Source organism: Mobula birostris, chromosome 20, assembly GCF_030028105.1.
Source record: "Mobula birostris isolate sMobBir1 chromosome 20, sMobBir1.hap1, whole genome shotgun sequence".
Lineage (NCBI taxonomy): Eukaryota > Metazoa > Chordata > Chondrichthyes > Myliobatiformes > Myliobatidae > Mobula > Mobula birostris.
Window position 1 is genome coordinate 63,728,778 of NC_092389.1, and position 23,970 is coordinate 63,752,747.

General features: G+C 44.7%; 1 long non-coding RNA gene across 1 annotated transcript; it reads left to right on the plus strand.

Moving 5' to 3' along the window:
• The first annotated feature begins 1,383 nt into the window (after positions 1–1,383).
• LOC140185406 (uncharacterized) lies at positions 1,384–16,597 on the plus strand. Its single transcript, XR_011882611.1, has 2 exons — positions 1,384–2,788; positions 14,936–16,597. It is a non-coding gene; the product is annotated as an uncharacterized lncRNA (long non-coding RNA).
• The last annotated feature ends 7,373 nt before the right edge of the window (positions 16,598–23,970 follow it).

The following is a 23,970-nucleotide window of genomic DNA, read 5'->3' on the forward strand; positions in this document are numbered from 1 at the left end:
AGTATGTGTTTAACAGTTTCATAATGTCAAAATGTACATGACACAGAATGAAGTTTTCCAATTAGATACAAGGTATAATTAAGCATAGTGTGGACAATTCCAAGTTCTGTCAATATAATTCCTTCCCCCTTCTTGTTTTCAGGCCTTCTTCTATAAACCCAACAGGTTTATGTATTCTGTAAAGGTGTCTGTCCTTGTGTCCATTATCTTACAAGTCTTGCCATAAGCCACTAATTCTTAACCCTTAGCTTCTGATTTGCTAAGTGGAAGGTTGATTTCCACAGCTGAACTTTTAACAGGTGTTTTTGCTAAACAGTCAGCCTGATCATTTCCCTCAACAGTGCGCTGTGCAGGATCCATAATGTGTAGACATATGAACCAAACCTTGTATATGAAATACTGTTTGATGAGTTTCTAACAGCAAATCTGACCTACTGCTAGAATAACCTGTTTTAAGTCTTATCAAAACCGAAAAGGATTCTGAAGAAATTACAAATTAGCATGGACCAATTTCTTCCACCCACTGTAAGCCTAAAAGGATGACAATGAATTATGCATCATGTACTGATTAGTGGCTGGTAAGTCATTTCTTTATCATTACCTGCAATTCAGACACAAAGAAAGAAAACAGCCACACCAACATTCCCAGTTAAATTATCATTTCATCCATCTGTAAAAATGGTTTCCGTATGATAACAACTTTCATTAATATACCGATGAACCAGCAGACTCTCAGGCAGAACATAATCCTATTGTGTTACCTAAAATCAACTGAAGTCATTGGAAAAACAAGGTGGTGCTACAGAGAAAGCTACAGTGGGAGATGTTGTATCATCCAATACACCCATATTCCCAGCTTGATAAGAACCCAGCCACCCAGAACTAAAAACATTCTTCTTGTGATGTTCCCAACAGTCCTCTATCACACCTTTAACATGATGATATTTCTTTACCCCTCAAATTAATCCAGTATGTTAACAGCAACTTCACCCTCTGTCATTGTGAGGGCAATTATCCTATTTCAACCAGTAAAGCCGAAACAGGAGACGACCTTACTGCACCACAACACAATCTTAAAGCCTGTGCTGGTATCACACCCAAACAGAATAAAGTTGAAGATGAAGCTGATCCTTAAGCCACACAGCCAGTATCAAGAACAGATTGAATTAAACAAATATAGAAAATCAACAAAGATTTTCCTGTTGCACCCTAGAATAGCCACACATATAAATTATTTTACTGATAGGGTGTTTCCATGTCAGTTTATTATCCATCCGCATGTCTGGAAAACTTATGACAGACCATTCCTCAAGAATTTAATCATATAATTTCATATCATGTGCCCACCCATTCCTGCACAGTCCGTCCAAATAAAACACTCAGATAAATTATGCAATCTACACTCATTCCTAATCTCCAAAATTTGATCAAAAGTCCTTCCGTCCATAACATATCATATGTGGTAACAATAGCAAATAATACTGCTATTACAACATCTTTATTTAACTGTGCTTTCCTAATATCATCTTCCAAATCTAAAACTGAATCTAATGTTATTCTGCCCTTCCAAGATCCACTCTGATAAAATGCTATATCACCTCTCTTTTCCAAAATATAACTCAAGCACTCGATTACCATACATTCCATCAGTTTACATGAATGAGACATTAACGATATAGGCCCAAAACGAGAAGGATCAGACGGGGATCTCCCAGGTTTCAGAACAGGCACAACTGCTGCCATATTGCATGAGGGAAGAAGATGGCCTGATCTCCAAACACAATTCAAAAATTTAATATTTTCACGAGAGAGAATTACAATTACATATATCACACTTTCCTGGGGTGCCTGACCTGAATTAATAATAGATTTCTTAAATTTCTGCAAAGAAAACTCTACATCAGTGATACTATGACTGGGTTCCAACACATCAGGGTATTTATTCACTGAAAAACATATCCCTACATTGTTTAACTTCTTCACTTAAATGGTCTTGATTTTGAATGACAGCAAATGACCCAGCCAGTAACACAACCTCCCCTGTTTCAGTCACAATCATTTTGCCCTCATTAATCAACACTGGAATAATATGATCATTTCAAATCCCCCCATTTCCTTAACCACATCGCAAACACCTCCAAGTTTAATATCCCTTCAAATATTATCTCAATATAATTCCAGTAAATCACCGCCTTCCTCATCACGGCCTGTGCCCTTCTATTATTAATAGTGTTACTCGGAGACTGATGCATCATCACATAAAAACTTACATTTCTCCCAATTTGCTTTACCAAACACATTCAAATATATGGGCTTCCAGTCCCCGATATACAGTAAATCCAAACTCAAGCGCGTCAGGACAGGAGGCTGACTGACGTTCATATTAACTAATCACCGTGTGAGTTCTGATTTGACCGACAGGCAATATAGCCACTGACAGCAGGGGTTAGTGGTGGGTCTGCGCTACGATAGGCTGGTGGAAATCTGCCCCATGTTCGGCCCCTCCTCTTCCGCTCCATGGCCATGGCGAAGTTCAGCGAGTCGCTGCTGTCGATGGTCGCCGGACTCGGCGTCCACAAGGACGGGCGCGGTTCTCCTTCGTCGCCTCAGTCAGTCCGTTCCGGCAAAACTTGTGGCAGCTGAGGAAAAATGTCTTTGCAGGGAGTGTACGAGGAGGCGAGGGGTATGACTACAACTCCCAGAAGGCCCCGCTGATTACAGACATTTACATCACACGCTGCCCCGCAAGGCTAACAGTGTTGTGAGGGGCCCCACGCACCAGTGGCAGGTATTTCTGGCAATAATACAGAAGGTGCAGGGTCAGTTCATTCAAAGAGGAAGAAAGATCCGAAGGGGAGTAAGGGGCGTCGGTGGCTGACAAGGGAAGTAAAGGACAGTATACAAATAAAAGAGAAGTATAACATAGCAAAGATGAGGGGGAAGCCAGAGGATTGGGAAACTTTTAAAGAGCAACAGAAGATACCTAAAAAGGCAAAACGGGGAGAAAAGATTAGGTAAGCAAGCCAAGAATACAAAGGAGGATAGTAAAAGCTTTTTAGATATGTGAAGAGGAAAACATTAATTAAGACCAAAGTTGGGCCCTTGAAGAAAGAAACGGGTGAATTTATTATGGAAACAAAGAAATGGCAGACGAGTTGAACAGATACTTTGGATCTGTCTTCACTGGGGAAGACACAATCTCCCAGATGTAATAGTGGCCGGAGGACCTAAGGTAACGGAGGAACTGAAGGAAATTCACATTAGGCAGAAAATGGTGTTGGATAGACTGATGGGACTGAAGGGTGATAAATCCCCAGAATCGATGGTCTGCATCCCAGAGTACTTAAGGAGGTGGCTCTAGAAATCGTGGACGCATTGCTAATCATTTTCCAATGCCCTATAGATTCAGGATGTGTTCCTGTGGATTGGAGGGTAGCTAATGTTATCGCACTTTTTAAGAAAGGAGGGAGACAGAAATCGGAATTATAGACCAGCTAATCTGACATCAGTGGTGGGGAAGATGCTGGAGTCAATTATAAAAGATGAAATAGCAGCACATTTTAATAGCAGTAACAGGATTGGTCTGAGTCAGCATGGATTTACAAAGGGGAAATCACACTTGACTAATCTTCTGGAATTTTTTGAGGGTGTAGCTATGAAAATGGACAAGGGAGAGCCAGTGGATGTAGTGTACCTGGACTTTCAGAAAGCCTTTGATAAGGTCCCACGTAGGAGATTAGTGGGCAAAATTAGAGCACATTGTATTGGGGGTAGGATACTGACATGGATAGAAAATTGGTTGGCAGACAGGAAACAAAGAGTAGGGATTAACTGGTCCTTTTCAGAATGCCAGGCAGTGACTGGTGGGGTACCGCAAAGCTCGGTGCTGGGACCGCAGCTACTTACAATATACATTAATGATTTAGATGAAGGGATTATAAATAACATTAGCAACTTTGCAGATGACACAAAGCTGAGTGGCAGTGTGAAATGTGAGGAGGATGTTATGAGAATGCCGTGTGACTTGGACTGGTTGGGTGAGTGGGCAGATGCGTGGCTGATGCAGTTTAATGCGGATAAATTTGAGATTATCCACTTTGGTGGCAAGAACAGGAAGGCAGATTATGCTCTGAATGTTGTCAAGTTCGGAAAAGGGGAAGTACAACAAGATCTGGGTGTTCCTGTACATCAGTCACTGAAAGTAAGCATGCAGGACAGCAGGCAGTGAAGAAAGCTAATGGCATGTTGGCCTTCATAACAAGGGGAATTGAGTATAGGAGCAAAGAGGTCCTTCTGCAGTTGTACAGGGCCCCGGTGAGACTACACCTGGAGTATTGTGTGCAGTTTTGGTCTCCAAATTTGAGGAAGTACATTTTTGCTGCTGAGGGAGTGCAGCGTAGGCTCACAAGGTTAATTCCCGGTATGGCGGGACTGTCATATGTTGAAAGATTGGAGCGACTGGGCTTGTATACACTAGAATTTAGAAGGATGAGAGGGGATCTGATTGAAACATATAAGATTATTAAGGGATTGGACACACTGGAGGCAGGAAACATGTTCCCAATGTTGGGGAGTACAGAACAGGGCCACAGTTTAAGAATAAGGGGTAGGCCATTTAGAACGGGGTTGAGGAAAAACATTTTCACCCAGAGAGCTGTGGATCTGTGGAATGCTCTGCCTCAGAAGACAATGGAGGCCAATTCTCTGGATGCTTTCAAGAAAGAGTTAGATAGAGCTCTTAATGATAGCGGAGTCAATGGATATGGGGAGAAGACGGGAACGGGGTACTGATTGTGGATGATCAGCCATGATCACAGTGAATGGTAGTGCTGGCTCGAAGGGCCGAATGGCCGACTCCTGCACCTATTGTCTATTGCACCCCTCACACAAACTCTTCTCCGTCCTGCCATCTGGCAAAAGGTACCGAAGTATTCGGGCTCTCACGACCAGACTGTGCAACAGTTTCTTCCCCCCAGCCATCAGACTGCTCAATACCCAGAGTCTAGACTGACATCTACATCATTTATTATTATATTGTAATTTGTCCTCTACTGTGCTTATTGTCTTGTTTATTAATTATTGTACTGCCCTGCACTGTTTTGTGCACTTTATGTAGTGCTGTGCAGGGCTGTAGTCTAGTGCAGTTTTTATGTTGTTTTACCTAGTCTGGTGTAGCCTTGTGCTGTCTCACACAGTCTAGTGTAGTTTTGTGTTGTTTCATGTAGCACCAGGGTCCTGGAGGAACGTGGTTTTGTTTTTACTGTGTACTGTACCAGCAGTTTATGGTCGAAATGACAATAAAAGCGACTTGACTTGATGACACAAAAGTTGGGGGTGTTGTGGAGAGTCTGGAGGGTTGTTAGAGATTACAGCGGAAAATAGATAGGATGCAGAACTGGGCTGAGAAGTGGCAGATGGAGTTCAACCCAGATACGTGTGAAGCGGATCAGTTTGACAGGTCAATTTTGAACACAGAATGATACATTAATGGTAAGACTCTTGGCAGTGTGGAGGGTCAGAGAGATCTTGGGGTCCGTGTCCATACGACACTCAAAGCTGCTGTACAGGTTGGCAGTGTTGTTAAGAAGGCGTCTGGTGTGATGGATTCATCAACCGTGGGACTGAGTTCAAGAGCTGTGAGGGAATGGTGAAGCTATATTAGGAGACATTTAGTCCCCACTTGCAGTACTGTGTTCAACTCTGGTCACCTCACTACAAAAGGAATGTGGATATGAAAGAGGGAGGGAAATGACTAACAGGAGGGGACATAGTTTTCAGGTGCTTGGAAGTCGGTACAAGGGGGATGTCAGGGGTTAAGTTTTTCACACAGAGTGTGGATGGTGTCTGGAATAGAAACATAGAAAAACATAGAAAATAGGTACAGTAGGCCATTCGGCCCTTCAAGCCTGCACCGCCATTCAGTATGATCATGGCTGATCATCCAACTCAGAACCCTGTACCTGCCTTCTCTCCATACCCCCGATCCCTTTAGCCACAAGGGCCATATCTAACTCCCTCTTAAATATAGCCAATGAACTGGCCTCAACTGCTTCCTGTGGCAGAGAATTCCACAGATTCACCACTCTCTGTGTGAAGAAGTTTTTCCCAATCTCGGTCCTAAAAGGCTTCCCCTTTATCCTCAAACTGTGACCCCCCCCCCCCGTTCTGTACTTCCCCAACATCGGGAACAATCTTCCTGCATCTAGCCTGTCCAATCCCGTTAGGATTTTATATGTTTTAATAAGATCCCCCATCAATCTTCTAAATTTCAATGAGTATAAGCCTAGTCGATCCAGTCTTTCCTCATATAAAAGTCCTGCCATCCCAGGAATCAATCTGGTGAACCTTCTTTGTACTCCCTCTATGGCAAGGATGCCTTTCCTCAGATTAGGGGACCAAAACTGAACACAATACTCCAGGTGTGGTCTCACCAAGGCCTTGTACAACTGCAGTAGTACCTTCCTGCTCCTGTACTCGAATCCTCTCGCTATAAATGCCAGCATACCATTCGCCTTTTTCACCGCCTGCTGTACCTGCATGCCCACTTTCAATGACTGGTGTACAATGAAACCCAGGTCTCGTTGCACCTTCCCATTTCCTAATCGGCCACCATTCAGATAATAATCTGTTTTCCTGTTTTTGCCACCAAAGCGGATAACCTCACATTTATCCGCATTAAATTGCATCTGCCATGAATTTTCCCACTCACCTGAACTATCCAAGTCATACTGCACTGCCAACAATGGTGGTAGATGCAGTTACAATAGGGTATTGTAAGAGACTTTTAGATAGGCACATGGAGCTTAGAAAAATTGACGGCTATACGATAGGGAACTCCTAGGCAGTTTCTAGAGTAGGTTACATGGTCGACACAACATTGTGGGCTGAAGGGCCTGTAATGTGCTGTAGATTTCTATGTTCTGTGTCAAAGACAGGCAGAGGGATTTGTTTAAGTGTACCGCAGTACAGCATGGAAAGGTTGGGCCGAAAGGTCTGTGTCAGTGCTGTAAGAGAGAGGTTCTGTCCCAAACATCGACTCCATTCCCCCCAATAGATGGTGCCTGACTTGCCAAAGTTCTTGAAAAGTTGTATTCAGTTCTTCTTAGCTTTCCATACAAAGGATGTTTAGTGCTGGAAGACTGCAGAGGAGATTCATCATGATTCAGGGGGTTTGTGTCCATAAGACCATAAGTAATTGGAGCAGAATTAAGCCATTCACCCCATCGAGTCTGCTGCCTTTCTGTCATGGCTGATCCCGGATCACACTCAATTCCATACACCTGACCTCTCACCATATCCTTTGATGCCCTGACCGATCAGGAAACAATCAACTTCTGCCTTAAATATACCCACAGACTTGGCCTCTACCGCAGTCTGTGCAGAGCATTCCACAGATCCAATACTCCCTGTCTAATAAAAAACTATAAACTTACCTCTGTTTGAAAAGGTGGACCCTCATTTTTTGTGGCTGTGCCCTCTGGATTTTGATAGCCCCACCATCGGAAACATCCTCTCCACATCCACCTTATCTGGTCCTTTCATCATTCAACAGGTTTCAATGAGATCCCCTCTGCATTCTTCAGAATTCCAGGGTGTACAAGCTAAAAGTTGCCAAATGCTCTTCATATGTTAACCACTTCATTCCCAAAATCATCCTTTTGAACCTCTTTTGGACTCTCTCCAATGACGACCGATCCTTTCTGAGATATGGAGCCCAACACTATTGACAATACTCCAAGTGTGGTCTGACTAGAGTGTTATAAAGGCTCAGCATTACCCCCTTGCGGTTATATTCATGGGGCGGGATTGGACAGTATTGATCTACAGAGGGAGCTTGGAATCCGAGTTCACAACTCCAGATACTGGTTCCAGTGTCAGGCAGTGATGTTGCATCTGGAGAATTGCATTCTAATGTAGGAATAATGCAGAGGTTTTGGATGGTGAGTGGAAGAGGCTAAACAGGATGCTGCCTGAATAAAGTGAGAATGGACGATCTCGGGATCTAGTTTCTCTGGAGTGGTTGAGGCTGAGGGAGGTCTGACAGACATTTACAGGAACGTGAGAAGCACAGACAGAGTGGACAACCCGTATTTTGATCTCTATGGAGGAAATGTCTAATACCTGAGGGCATGCACTTCAGGAGAAAAGAGAAAAAAACTACCTCATTGGTCCTTTTTGCACTATTTATGAATTTTGTAATTTAGTGTAATTTTGCATCTTTTCTCGGCACAGCTGCTGCTTAAAAAAACAGTTATAAAAGATGTTAAAAACCTGACTCAGAATTGTAAGGGAGATTTGTGTTTCAAGTTTTGTTTTTTATACTCATAGTGACGGGTGTCTGGAATGAATGTCAGGGGTGGTGGTGGAGGCAGATGTGATGGAGTCTATTAGATACCACCTGAATGTGTGGAGAATACAGGGATGTGTTCCTTGTGTAGGCAGAGGGATTGGTTTAGTAAGGCATGAAATGTCCGGTTCAGTTGGTTCAGAACAACACAAGGAGCAGAAGGGCCTGTTATGGACAAGTACAGCAAGCAGAGCAGGTAAACTGGATAAAGTGTTCCCAGTCAGAGCACAGACTGTGACGTCAGTGGATATGCCAGCATCACAGTTCTCCCACCAAAGATACTTCACTGCCGGATAAAATGAAGTTTGTGATGTTTATAAATGATGTGGTGAATTGTACTGCTCAGGCATCCCATCCTACTGAGTAAATTGAAATTATTGTGAAAGCTGCTGAAAGGTATCTTGGTGTAACTGGTGTTTTGTTGGAGGCTTTAAAAATGAAGATTTGTTGGGTGGGGTGTCTCTATCCCAGTCTACTTGTGAACATACATAACAGGATTAAAATATTGCAATGAAATGCGAGAACTCTGATTTATAATGGTCACGACTTTAAGAAGTTTACTTCTCATTTGTCAAAGTTTTCCAATGTTATATCTATTCAGGAAACCTGCACATTTTAAGTTTTTATTCCTGTGTAGGATTATATTGTCGTTCGGCTTGACAGGTTAGTTGGCAGAGGGGTGGGGTTGCCAGTTTTATAAGGAAAAGGGCAGAGTAGAGAGTTGTGAATGGGAACAAAATGTATCAGGAACTTGTAGAAGAAATTCTTGATTCAACAGGTATGTATCAAATTTCCTTTTTTGAAAATATTAACGTTTTGAATCGTATTTTGAGGTTTGGCCATCGACTTTCCTCATGGACAATGGTTGTAGTAGTGCCCATTCTAAAACCTGGAGCTCCCCGTCTGATCCTCCTTGTTGTAGGCCAATATCAACAACATCTCCTTTATGTAAAAGTGTGGAATGTATGGAAACATGTGGAATGTATGGAAATCGAGTGTTTAAAAACATAGAAAACCTATAGCACAATACAGGCCTTTGTTCTCTAATTTTGAGACAGGACAAGTCAGTATACTATTTCTGAGGACACTACCTCACCTCCCTTATCAAGCTGGGAAATCTTCACTCATTCCCTTCATCCCACAGGCTGACTCTGGGAGGGAGACCAGACCTGGGCACAGTGTTCCATGTACGCTCTCACCAGGACCCCATATACCTTCAGAGGAAATCTTTATTCTTGTATTCAAACCCTCCTTCCCATTCAATGCTTGTCATTTAATATCGATCTCAAACAGTGAACAGATATAATACAGCCTCAGACGTGAATTTAAAGGGTAGGTGTTGCAACAGTTTGAGCTTCATACCGGGGGCCACGGAGCAAGCAGGGAGTCACAATGGGAGGAATGTGGGAGTGTTGTGTGTCTGAGCCCAGCTGTGTGTGTTTGTGTATCAGAATCAGGTTTCATATCACTGGCATATGTGGTGAAATTTGTTGTTTTGTGACAGCAGTACATTGCAATATCTAGTGATAAAAGCTACAAATTACAATCAGTATGTATAAAATTAAATTTGAAGAGCACTGCAAAAAGCGAGGGAAAATACTGAGGAAGTGTTCTGGAGTTCATTGTCCATTTAGAAATCTGATGGCAGAGGGGAAGATGCTGTTCCTGAAACGTTGAGTGTGTCTCCAGGGTCCTGTACATCCTCCTTGATGTTATCAATGAGAAGACGGCCTGTCCTGGGTGATGGGGGCTTAATGATGGACGCTACCTTTTTGTGGCATCATCTTTTGACTGTGTCCTGGATGCTGTGGAGTCCAGTGTCCATGAAGGAGCTGGCTGAGTTTACAACTTTCTGCAGCTTTTTCCGATCCTGTGCAGTGGCCTCTCCACATCAGACAGTGACAACACCAGTTAGAATGCTCTCCACAGTACATCTGTAGAAATTTGCAAGTGTCTTTAGTGACAGACCGATTCCCTCAATCTCCGAATGAAATATAGCCGATGTTGTGCCTTCATTGTAACTGCATCAATATGTTGGGCCCAGGATAGTTCCTCAGAGATGTTGACAGTCAGGAAATGGAAACTGCTCACCCTTTTCACTTCTGATCCTACGATGAGGACTGGTGTGTGTTCCTCGACTTCCCCTTCCTGAATCCACAATGAATTCCTTTGTCTTAATGATGTTGAGGTCAAGGTTATATATGTGTCTATACACACAGACGAGGGTGTGGAGAGAGCAGAGCAGTGGGCTGAGCACGCATCGTTGAGGTGTGTCAGTGTTGATTGTCAGCAAGGAGGAGATGTTATTTCTGATCCACACAGACTGTGGTCTCCTGGTGAGGATCCAGTTGCAGAAGGAGGTACAGAGGCCCAGGGTTTGGAGCTTGTTGATTACAATTGAGGGTCTGATTGTGTTGAACACTGAGCTGTAATCAGCAGCCTGACTTGTGTATTGCTATTGTCCTGCTGATCTAAGGCTGAGTGGAGAGACAGTGAGAATGCATCTGCTGTGGACAGATTGTGGCGATCAGCAAATTGCAGTGGGTCCAGGTCCATGCACAGGCAGGAGTTAATTCTCGTCATGACCAACCGCTCATATAACCGTATAACAATTTCAGCACGGAAACAGGCCATGTCGGCCCTTCTAGTTCGTGCCGAACTCTTACTCTCACCTAGTCCCACCAACCTGCACTCGGCCCATAACCCCCCGTTCCTTTCCTGTCCATATTTCTATCCAATTTAACTTTAAACGACAACATCGAACCTGCCTGAACCACTTCTGCTGGAATCCCGAGATTCGTTTTTCTGTGGGCAAGCTCAGTAAAGCAAAGAACCATAATAGAATTCACAAACAGGCATCCGTTAGTCTCGCGAGACCATGGATTTGCGCCTTGGAAGGTTTCCAGGGCGCAGGCCTGGGCAAGGTTGTATGGAAGACCGGCAGTTGCCCATGCTGCAAGTCTCCCCTCTGCTCGCCACCGATGTTGTACAAGGGAAGGGCACTAGGACCCATAGAGCTTGGCACCGGTGTCGTCGCAGAGCAAATATGAGGTTAAATGCCTTGCTCAACGACACAACACGCTGCCTCAGCCAAGGCTCGACTAGCGACCTTCAGATCACTAGACGAAAGCCTTAACCACTTGGCCACGCGCCAACATAAAAAACTGTACTCAACAGGACAGACAAAAGAAAAAGGAAATCATATGCAAACAAAAACAACAAACTATGCAAATACAAAAGAAAATAAATAAATAAATATAATAATAATAATAATGCATATTAATAACATGAGATGAAGAGCCTTGAAGGTGATTACAAAGGTTTGAGACTGGTGACCCTGTCCACCTTTGATCCCCGATGAGGACTGGCTCATGGACCTCCCGTTCCCTCCCTCTGGGGTTAATAATCAGCTCCTTGCTCTTGCTGACATTGAATGAGAGTTTGTTATGAGACCAAAAGTTACAGGAGAATAATTAGGCCATTTGGCTCATCGAGTCTGCACGGTAATTTCAACACGGCTGATTCATTATCCCTCTCAGCTCCAGTCTCCTGCCTTCTCCCTGTATCCCTCCATGCCCTGACCAGTCAAGGATCTATCAACCTCTGCCTTAAATATTAATAATGACGACCTCCACCCCTGGCTGTAGCAAGGAATTTCACAGATTCACTAATCTCTGGTTTAAGAAATTCTTCCTCATCTCCATTTCAAAAGGACACTCCCACATCCTTTCCACAGGCCTTGCAACAGGGCCGGGATTCTTGTGATGTCTGCATGTGTATTTGAGTCTGTGTGCTTGTTTGCTTCTATTGATGTGTGTGAGTGTGCATGTACTGTACACAGCATGTGTCTGTGCGAGCACGTGTGTGTCTGTCTGTGTTTCGTATGAGTCTCATGGCCTGTGTGCACATTTATGTCAATGTGTGCCTCTCTGCGCGAGCACGTGTGGATCGGTGTTTGAGTGTGTGTGTCTGACTGTGAAAGTGAGTGTGTGTGTCTGTGTGAGTGGGTGTGAGTGAGTGTGTGTCTGTGTGAGTGAGTGTGTGTGTGAGTGTGTGTGTCTGTGTGAGTGTGTGTCTGTGTGAGTGAGTGTGTGTGTGAGTGAGTGTGTGTGTCTGTGTGAGTGAGTGTGTGTGTGAGTGTGAGTGTGTCAGACTGTGTGTGTGTGTGAGTGTGTTTGTGTGTGTGTGTCTGTTAGTCTGAGTGTGTGAGTGTGTGTGTGAGTATGTGAGTGTGAGTTTGTGAGTGTGTGTCTCATTCTGCCTTTGGATGGATGTCTGTGTGCTTTTGCGTCTTTGCTCAAATTTGAAATTAAACTTATTATGAAAGTACATATACATAACCATGTACGACCATGATATTCATTTTCTTACGGGCATGCACAGTAGAACAGAAAAATGTTATAAAATAAAAATAAACTACACACGAAGACCGACAAACTCATAATGCTGAGACGATGAGTTGCAGAGGCCTGGAAAATGTGTCCATGCGTGTGGGACCTCCTTCCCCAAGGCAGCAGCGGGAAGAGAGCGTGGCCTGAGCGGGTGGGGGGTGTTATCATTGATGCTGCTTTCTTGTGGCAGCACTTCTTGTCGATGTGCTATTTTTTTTTGCTGGCTGGGAGATGTCCAGCACTTTCTGTAGAATTTTCCGTTCATCGGAACCGGTTTCTGTCCCAGGCTGTGATGCAACCAGTCAAGATACTGTCTATCATGCATTTATCGAAGTTTGTCAGAGTTTTAGACGACAAGCTGAACTTATGAAAACTTCTAAAGCAGTAGCAGTGCTGTGCCTTCTCTGTGACAGCAGGTACGTGTCAGCTCTCTGAACTGGCAGCGCCAAAGCATTTATAGTCATCAGCCCTGTGGAAGAACATTTGAAATATGAAATCAAAAGAGCTGTGTGTTGTTAAAGCTTTGGGAGCTTGTGGATTTTTCCTAGATAGAAACACAAGCTGATTTCCCTGTAATCAGAGGGAGGAGAATGGAGAGAAGGGGAGGGGGGCGGGCAGAGACAGTGAAAAGAGCTGTGTGTTGTTAAAGCTTTGGGACCTTGTGGATTTTTCCCAGATAGAAACATGAGCTGATTTCCCTGTAACTCAGAGGGAGGAGAATGGAGAGAAGGTGAGGGGGCGGGGGAGAGAGGGTTAAAACAGTTGTATGCTGTGAAAGTTTGTGACTTCGTCGATAGCCTGTATTTATCCAATTCAGTTGCAAGTCTGCAGAACTAAGGTCATTGTGCTGACCACAACCCCTCAGTAGAGCGATAATACAGCTGTACAAATGAGATAAGTGTGGACGGTTGGGAAAGAACGTTCTGAATTAACTCCTCTGTTCTGATAAAGTCACACACACTTGTCTGCTACTGGATCCGAACTCAAGCTGAGCTCCCTCTAACTCAGAGGGTGGAGAGTGGGGGAAGGGTGGGGGGAGAGATGTAGTGAAAGAAGGGTAGGGAGGGGGAAGAGAGGGTTAAAAGTGTTGTGTGTTGTTAAAGCTTTATGATTTTTTCGATGGCCGGTATTTATCCAATTCAGTTGCAAGTCTGTTAACTAAGATCATTGTGCTGACCACAACCCCTCAGTAGAGCGATAATACAGCTGTACAGATGAGATAAGTGTAGACGGATGGGAAAGAACGTTCTGAATTAACTCCTCTGTTCTGAGGAGTTCATACACACTTGTCTGCTACTGGAACCAAATACAAGCTGATTTCCCTCTCATTCAGAGGGCGGAGATTGGTGGGAGAGATATGGAGAGAAGGTGAGGGTGGCAGACAGAGAAGGGAAGTGAGGGGGAAGAGAGGGTTAAAAGAATTGTGTGCTGTTAAAACTTTGTGACTTGACAGCCTGTATTTATCCAATTCAGTTGCAAGTCTGTAGTACTAAGATTATTGTGCTGACCACAGCCCCTCAGCAGAGCGATAATACAGCTGTACAGATGTGATAAGTGTGGACGGTTGGGAAAGAACGTTCTAACTAACGCGTCTGTTCTGATATGGACACATACACTTGTCTGCTACTGGAACCAAACACAAGATGATTTCACTCAAACTCAGCGTTCCACAAATGTGGACTCTCTATGATCTCATGGTAAAATAAATGATTTTCCACAATGATTGTGGACAGAGGTTAAAACACCTGCGACATATTCACTGGAATTCAGAAGAATGAGACGAGGTCTTATGGAAACATATAAAATTATGAAAGGGATAGATAAGATTTAGGCAGGAAAGTTGCTTCCACTGGTAGGTGAGACTGGAACTTCCGGACATAGCCTCAAGATTCTGAGGAGTAGATTTAGGACGGAGATGAGATGGAACTGCTTTTCCTGGAGTGGTGAATTTGTAGAATTCTCTGCAAAATGAAGCAGTAGAGGCAACCTCAGTAAATATATTTATGACAAGGGTGGATAGATTTTGCATCGTATGGGAATTAAGGGTTATGGAGGGTTAAGGGACAGGTAGGTGAAGGTGAGTCCTTGGCCACATCAGCCATGATCTTATTGAATGACGGAGCAGGCTCGATGGGCCAGATGGCCGAGTCCTACTCCTAATTATTATCTTCGTATGTTCTTATATACCCACCTACAGAGTCTAAGACAGCCCGAGTCCAGCCCGGATCCAGGATTCTGGATGAAGTTTTAATGTTAGCAGACGACAGAACAAAGAGCTCGAATCCCAGCGTGACGTGCAGTAGAAAGAGTTTTTGAACTCCACGGACGAAGAGAGGGAGATTGGACACGAACCATTAATGACATTAATAATGTTACCATGGAAACGTGGTTAAAGGGACTGTGTAAGGCTGCCACTGATGGGACAGCCCGTCAGCATATTGATTTTGTAAATGTCACCAGGTGCAGACAGACAGCGGGATACACTATAACTGACTTTATTTTCCGTTTCCAGGACACATGGGAGTCTTCTGCTGGAATAGACTTGCAGGACAGCTCTGCTTTCGAGGTACAGACAGTCTTGAACTGCACAGCGACGCTGATTATCTACGACACCTTCTCCTGACATGTAAACCTCTGATGCATTTACATTCTACCACCCTGTATGCGGAACGATCTCAGCTGATTTATTATCAACTGGTCCTTACCGAACACAGAGCAGAAACTCTTTCTTTAACCGGACACATCCATTACGTACGGTCCGGAGGGTGTATCAGCAGAGATGTCATTGAGTGAAGAACAGAAAGAAGAATTTGAAATACCAAAAACAACCCATCATGCTATCCATCAGATGGTCAGGATGTACATCTGTTCCTGTCTCCTGTCCTCCTCAGCACAGTGTCCCCACGGCTGTGTGCTGAGCCCATTGCTGTACACTCTGCTCACACATGACTCCACAGTCAAGCACCCGAGTAATCACATCGTCAGGGTCGCCTGTGACACCACACTTGAGGGGCTCATCGCCAACAACTGTGAGATGGCCGACAGAGCGGAGGTGGAAGAGCGCTAAGCCTGATGCCTCTTCCTCAATGTCAGCAGGATAAAGGAGATGGTTATTGACTTTGGGAGAACTCGCACCTCTCACATCGCTCTTTACATCAGTGACGTGGCAGTGGAAACTGTCAGCAGTCTCAAACTCTCATGGTGCCAGAACACATCCTACACCGTCACAGTAAACTCACCGACCCTCCGCTTTCTGAGGAGGCTGCAGAGAGCTGGGCTGTGCACTGTATATCCACACGCATTTCAATCTGCAGGTGCGCAGTGGAGAATATCCTAGCTCGTTGCATCACTGCACGGTACGGAAACTGCACCACGGCTGACAGGAAGGCTCTGAACTGGCGGTCCAAACTGCCCAAAGTGACATCAGCCTGTCCACCATCAGGGAGATGGATACAAAAAGGTGTCTGTCCACCATCAGGGAGATGGATACAAAAAGGTGTCTGTCCACCATCAGGGAGATGGATACAAAAAGGTGGCCTAAAGGCCAGTAACATCATGAAGGATCCCACCCACCCGACTCACGGGCTGTTGCCCCAATCCCGTCATGGAGGAGGCTACATTGCATCCACACCAGAAACGCCCCAGTTACTCAAAACAGTTACTCGCCCCAAGAAGCAAAGTTAATCAACACCTCCTCCCACTAACCCACTCCTGCAACCCGCAACCACCACTACTTCATCATTTCCTGTCAGTCACCTCATGTACAGCCAGGTGTCACTTTACAGACATACAATCAATCTGTGTATATAAGCTATCCTATGTATTTATGTTTATTGTATTTTTATTATTGTGTTCTTTATCATTGTGTGTTTCCCTTTTTATTGCTGCATCAGATCCGGAGTAACAATTGTTTTATTTTCCTTTACAGTTGTGAACAGAAAATGACATTAAACACAGCTGCTCTGATAAACATACCGGCAACATCATCACAGACACATGACAAATCCGCACTCACAACAACAGAAACACAAATTATTCACACATTTTATGAGAAGGAAAACAAATAGAACAAAAACATTTCGAGCACAGTGGGCAACATATTCATAGTACAACATCGCACTCACAGTGTTCAAAACTGAAGTGTCCAGTTGCAGATAAAATGTTAAACCAGCCTTCCTGTCCGTAAAAAATGAATGCAACTGATTGTCAGAAACAAGAGAAAATCTGCAGATGCTGGAAATCCGAGCAACACACAGACACAATGCTGGAGGAACTCAGCAGGCCAGGCAGTATCTATGGAAAAGAGTACATTCGACGTGTCGGGCCGAGGCCATTCGGCAGGACTTGCCTTTAGATAATCCAATAGATTTAGCACTTCTGATGTCAGCCTCACCGCCCTATAATTGCCTGGTTGAGAACAGTAGGTGATGAATCTGTTGAATTCGTTGCCACAGGTGGCTGTGTTGGCAGGTTAGTGGACTATAAATATGGCGGAGGTTGACAGGTTCTTGATTACTCCGGGCGTGAATTGTTCTGGTGGGAGGGCAGAAGGATGAGTTCAGGAGGGAAATGGATCAGCCATGATGAAATGGGGGAAGCAGACTCGATGGGCCGAATGACCTGATTCTGTTCCAGTGTCTTGTGCTCCAAACACATATTTACCACCTCACCAATACTTTCCGGTTTCTGCAGAGATCGCTCCCTCCATTTGTCCTTCTCCACTAATGTTCCTCCTGGCAGCTTTCCCTGAAAGCGAGATGAGCACGACACCCGGTGGATCCGGTGCTCCTGATGCAGCTCCTCCACGTTGGTGAGGCCCGGCGTAAACTGGAGGGATCGCTTCGTCTAGCAATTCCGTTTCATCTGCCAAAACTGGAACTTCCCTCTGACCAAACAATTTTATTCCTGTTCTCATTCCCGTTCCAAAAGGTCGGTCCAAGGATTCCTGTTATGCCATGATGATGCCAACCACTGGGTGGAAGAGTAACACCTTATAGTTTCTTTATATAAACTCCAGCCAGATGGCATGAGTATCGATTTCTCCTTCCAGTAAACGTTATCCTTTCCCCTCTCCTCATCATCTTTCCCCCACTCTGGCTCTTCTCACTTGCATATCACCTCCTACTGTTAACACTCCTCTTGCCCTTTCTCCCATGGTATATCCTCTCCTTTCCAATCAGATGTATTACTCTCCATCCCTTTATCTTTCCCAGCTGAAGGACTTCACCTTACAGCTATCCTCCTCCTTCTGCCCCGCCTTTTTATTCTGGCCTTCCCCCTTCCATTCCAGTCCAGAAAAAAACGGTCTCAGCTCGGAACGTCAATTGTTGATTCATTTCCATAGACGCTGCCTAACCCGCTGAGTTCCTCCAACATTTTCTGTGTGTAACTTTCCTACCCAGCGGCGTCCTGGCGGAATGGCAGGTCCTCTGTGGACGGCACTCTCGCCTGGTGGTTTTCTGCCGCAATGGCCGGTAACTTGTTGATAACACTGCCACCTGGTGGTGTCCTCCCGTAATGACAGGTCCGCGGTGAAGAACCCTCCTACTTGATGGTGTCCAGCCGCTCTGGACAGCACTCAACAGTCCACGTTTTGTAAAATGACACTTCATCGGGACCGGAAAGGACGGGAACAGGTGCTAGAATGAGAAGTTGAGGAATGTCGTAGATGTACAAGCTGGCAGTTGGTCGGTGAGGTTGGCAAGTTTGGTGGGAGGGGATTGAACTGATTTCAGAAGCTGGGAGATGAGGGTTGGAAAAGTTAAAGAGCTGCAGAAGAACGAATCTAATGGGAGAGTAGAGTGTAGCACTGACGAAAGGAAGGATGATTGGAACCAGAGAAAGTTGATGGGCCCGCGGTAAGAAAAAAAGGTGACAGGGTAATTAGTAACACACATATAAAATTGCTGGAAGAACTCAGCAGGCTATGCAGCACCTATGGAAGAGAGTACAGTCGACGTTTCCGGCTGGGACACCAGCAGGGCTGGTGGAATAAAGATGAGAAGTCAGGCTTACAGGCTGTGGAGTTGAGAGAGAGAAACAAAAGCTGATAGGTACAACCGGAAGGAGGGGTATGGGTGAAGTAAATAAGGTAATGGAAGAAAGTAAAAGAGGGTGGAGCACCAGATGGAGGCGATACCCATCTGCCCTCTATTAGATTTCCCTTGTCCAGTCCCGTATCTCTTTCCCCAATAAACTTCCCAACCCTTTGCTGTTCTGACGTTCTCCCATGAAATGTCTTGATACAGCTTTGAATTTATCGTTCCCTCAGCGATTACAAGCTGTCAGGACCTTACGCAGCGAAGAAGTCCCAAAGTATAATGCTCCTTCCATCATGCCTCAGAGTTATGATGAGGTTCTGGTGTTGGTGGGCAGTGCTGTTTTCCCTCCAAACAAAGCAATGTGCATTTCTGCCAAAACCTTCAACATTTGTCTCACCTGTCCTCAGAACATTGTCCCAGAAGTCTTGTAGAGCATCCAGGTAGTCTTTTGTAAGCTTGAGACGTGCAGAAAGGTTTTTTTTTTTGAAGAGCAGTCATTTCCTCCGTGGTGTTCTTCCATGAAAACAATTCTAGCTCACTGTTTTTCTAACAGTGGACACACAAGACTTCAGCAAGTTCTAGAGATTTCTGCATGTTTTTTTTTTCCTGTTATCCTTGGGTTATTTTTCATCTCGTTAAGGATTCCCTTGTGATCTTTGCAGGACGTCTAATCCTAGGGAGAGTGGCAACAGTACTGAATTTCCTCCATGTGTAGATAGGTTCCTTTACTGTGGACTGAAGAAACACTCGGGACTTTCGAAATGTTTTTGTAGCCTTTTGCAAATTCGTGCATCTCTACAGTACTTCTGCTGAAAGTTATTTTTTTGATCGAGATATGGTCCACATTAACAGGTGCAGGCTGAAGAAGAGCAGGCTCTGATGGTAACTCGACTTTGTGAATCTTTATATATATATATAGGGCAGGACACCTCTACAACCAACAATTCAATCTGATCTCATTGAACACGGGACTCCGAATAGATATTGTAGACGGCATTATCCCTGAGGTTCACATACTTTCCCCAGCAAATGTAAGTATTATTGCTTCATTTTTTCTCATTAAATAAATGAACAAGAGTTGTTTTCTCTGTCTAGTTTTATGAGATTAATGAAGATCAGATCATGTTTATACAGAAGTTGAGAAAACTCTGCGGGGTTCATAAACTTTCTAGCACCACTCTAAACCTGGCCCTCACAGCTATAAAAACCCTGGCCCACACGGCGCCACAGCACCTGGCCTTCTCACCCTTCAGCCCTTGCCTAGACACTACCGATAAGCAATAAACCCACCACAAATAGATAGTTCTGTAAGGCTCAGGGCTACCGGCTCGTGTTTGTCTGGGGGAAAGCCTGTCCGGCCGTCAAACCGTGTCTCATGTTTGCGTAGTCGCTGTGTAATGCCCCCTGGTACAAACTCACACAACAAATATCAGACAGCACACAATGTACGATTTACAGATTACACTTTATAGATCTTACTGGAACTATGTAATTAACACAGATACAATATAAAAGGAAAGTTAAAGGCGCCAAACTTATCAGAGTTCAACCACTTCGTGCACAACAGTTGGAGCTCAATTAACGGGGTCTTCTTTCCACCAGTCGATCTCCTCCGACCCGCCGCCTGGGACCAACCACGGTGGTCGATCAGAGGGCGTCCAGCACGTACTTCCTCTTCGGTTCTCCTCCCGACAAGTCGGTCCACTTACCCAGACTCCCACACATACAGATAGAATAACACAGCTTCCATTGGTTAGTTCCTCTGTTATCTATAACTATAACCCAAGCATTTCAACGACGGAGAACATTACCTAATAGTTAGCATTGCAAAGAAGCCATTTCAGCATACTTAGCAGTTAACAGTTAACATTACAGTTAATATTACTGAGAACCCTACAGTTATAAACATACACATTAAAATTTGTGCAAAGACGAGGAAGACCCCAGTAAAGGTAAGTGTTGACTTAGTTAGTGAAGGCGTGGGGCAGAGCAATATGGCAGGTTTCGGTGACGATGAACGACCAATTATGAGATCAGGAAACACCAGATAATTTCCCACTGCCCGCAGAACTGCATCTAATCAGAGGCGACACGCTTTTCCTTCTCCTTTTCCACGGGATGGCAACAAAAAAAAAAAAGCCGAGATAAAAAGAAAGAGAAAAGGAACCAGGAGGTTAAACACAAGCTGGGATCGCAGAAAATATGTCACCCTAAGCTCCAGGTTGCAGGGTTAAGTAACACCGAATATCCAGTAAATTCTGTTAATTTAATCCTGAGTACGCCCCCACCCCCACACACACATAACATAAAGATCAGAGAAAACCAAATGTGGGGAGCTTACATCTTAATACGAGGTGAAGCCAAATAACCAGGCCTCGGGACATAATCTATTCCCCAGATGGTCAAAATAAAACCTAACACTGCGGTCTTACATACCTTAACCCTCACAGTGGAAAGCCTTTCATTATCATGGTCCATGGAGAAAACATAACCTCCACAAACGACCACCCACCATCACAAACACTGCTCCATACGTCACTATAATCCTGACCCACCCACCACCAAAAACACTGCCCCACACGCCACTGTAATCCTGACCCACCCACCACCACAAACACTGGCCCACAGACGCATATGCGGCCTAAAGCGTCTGGGGGTCCATTTCAAGAGTTATTGTGGGGCCCTACCGCCGATTCCCCCTCCCCCTCAAAAAAAAATAAAGAATAAAAACTAATATTCAAGTTGGTTTGCATCAATAATGGTATCATTTCGGACTTAAACGTTGATGCATTATATGCACTTTCAGCATAATGGACAGAGAGCTCAACATAATCCAAACAATTATCTTAATTAAAAACTGAAACAATGACATTTTTTGCTTTGGAATGAGAAGCCTCGCCCTTTTCAGCAACTAGTCTGCATCGAATGGCACTATGTGTTAGGTATCAGCTGACATAAGAACAGACAGCTTAAAGAATTTCCCTCTAATTAAATTAATGACAAAAGCAATGTCATATTTAATAAAAAATCACACTTTATTAATTCAATAAACAGTGTCTGAAAGTGAACTTCTGGAAGGTTACAACAAACTGCCTCTCGCTCTCTTTAAGCACCACGGACAGCTCACGTAAGACCTGGAGAGCGAACAGGAGGAGAGTCAGAGAGAGAGGGGACACAAGCGGGAGAGCGATATTACGATTTGTGGAAACGCCGCCAAATCACCTATACACATTTTGAGTGAAATATGTGGCTTATTTTATTATAATTATAAACTTTATTTCTGCTAAAAATGTGTTAAAGGACTTATCACTAGAACTTCAACACCCTCCTGTGCTTGAGTGCTGAGAATGCTTTAATGAGCTCATCTTTGTCCAGTGATCTTGCTATTTCATGCTGAATTGATACCTGAGCAAGAGCTGACGGACGCTCCTGGAGCATTGTTGTCCTCAGATGCGTTTTCATGAGCTTTAGTCTCGGAAAACTTCTCTCTCCACTCACTACAGTCACAGGCACTGTCAGCATGAGTCTCAGAGCAATGGTGAGGTTAGGATACAGTTCAACCAGCTTGTTGCTGTAAATGTAGCTCAGGATTTGCAGGCCAGTTTTTTTTTTTTTTTTTTGCAGGCACAACAGCAGCCGACACCTCGCTCAGAAGGTCCTCAGCATCCACATCACCAAGTGTCCTCTCCATGTTTACGCAGCTGTCTTTCAGTGTGCGACTTTGGGTGGCTTTTTTCATTTCCTCTCTTCCATAAATGAAGCCAAACAGACTGTAAAACGACTCCATCAGCTTGAAGCGCTTACTGATGCCTGTGATGGCAGAGTCCACTAGTGGAAGGAAAACTTCTCTCTGGTACCGTTCCTCGGGTGCCACTGTCAGGGAAGGATCTGCACTTTGGGACTCGCACTGGAACTGGCGTTTTGGTTTTCTGATTCATGCAGTAGGAAAGACCATTGGTATCCCTATCTCTTCAGCTGTGTCTCTGGCATCTGTTTGGGCGGATGAAAGGCCGTTCTCTCTGTATTCCTTGAGAAATTTCAGAACATATTCCACCTCGCGCTGTAGCACATCGATTCCCACTTGTGGGCTCCGGAGCAGCTTGCTGACACGATTCACCTCATGTAAAACGTTGTACCAGATGATACCAGTCAGCAGGAATTTCCATGACATGATCTCCTGTTCTAGGCCTCTGGCTGCAGATGTGGTTTCACTGTCACATTTCTGTGTGGCATGTTCAATCAGTCACAGGAGCGCATTGCCAACATCGGGAAGCTGGTAGCGCAGGACTTTCACACTTTCCACGCGGCACTCCCATCGCGTGTTGGATATGGCCTTGAGGGTCATCTGTGGCACGTTCTCTTTGAAAAGCTCCCATCTCTGTGTCGCTGAGCTGAGTAGTGTGTATAGACGTTGCAGCGCCCCAAAGAAGCTCACAGACTCCACTGTTGATTTTGCAGCATCGACAATGACTAGGTTTAGGCTGCGGCTGGCGCATGGCATGAACAGAGTTTTTTTGTTAGTACCTAGCACCCTCTTCTGCGCCCCGCTATTTTGCCCCGCATATTGCTCCCGTTATCATATGCCTGCCCGCTGCATTTTGAGATATCTAATCCTAACTTCTCCATATGCGTTAAGAAAACGTCGGTTAGGCCTGCGCCTGTTCTGCACCCTCCACAATCGTACTGAACCTCCTTTGCAGTCTTCCAGCACAAAAGATGCTTTTTATAGAATGCGATCTAGAACTAAATGCAACTTTTCACGAAACTTAGCAACTCAAGCAGCATCTATTGAGAAGAATAGAGTCGAGGCTTCGGACGAGACCATTCCATTACATTACGGTGAGTCAAAGCGTCTGGCAGCGACACCTGCAAGAAGTGCGTCCAGCTGCAGCTCCTAACAAACCGCATTGGGGAACTGGAGCAGGAGCTGGATACCTCCGGATCATTCGGGAGAAAGAGGAGATTATAGAAAGCAGCTTCAGGGAGGTAGTTACACCAAAGGAGCAGAGCACAGGAAATTGGGTCACTGTCAGGCGAGTGAAGGGGAAAGGGCAGGCAGAGCAGGGTTCCCCTGTGGCCATTCCCCTCAACAACAAGTATACCGCATTGGATACTGTTGGGGGGGATGACTTACCTGAGAGACGCTGCGGCAGCCGGATCTCTGGCACTGAGTCTGGTTCTGCAGTGCAGA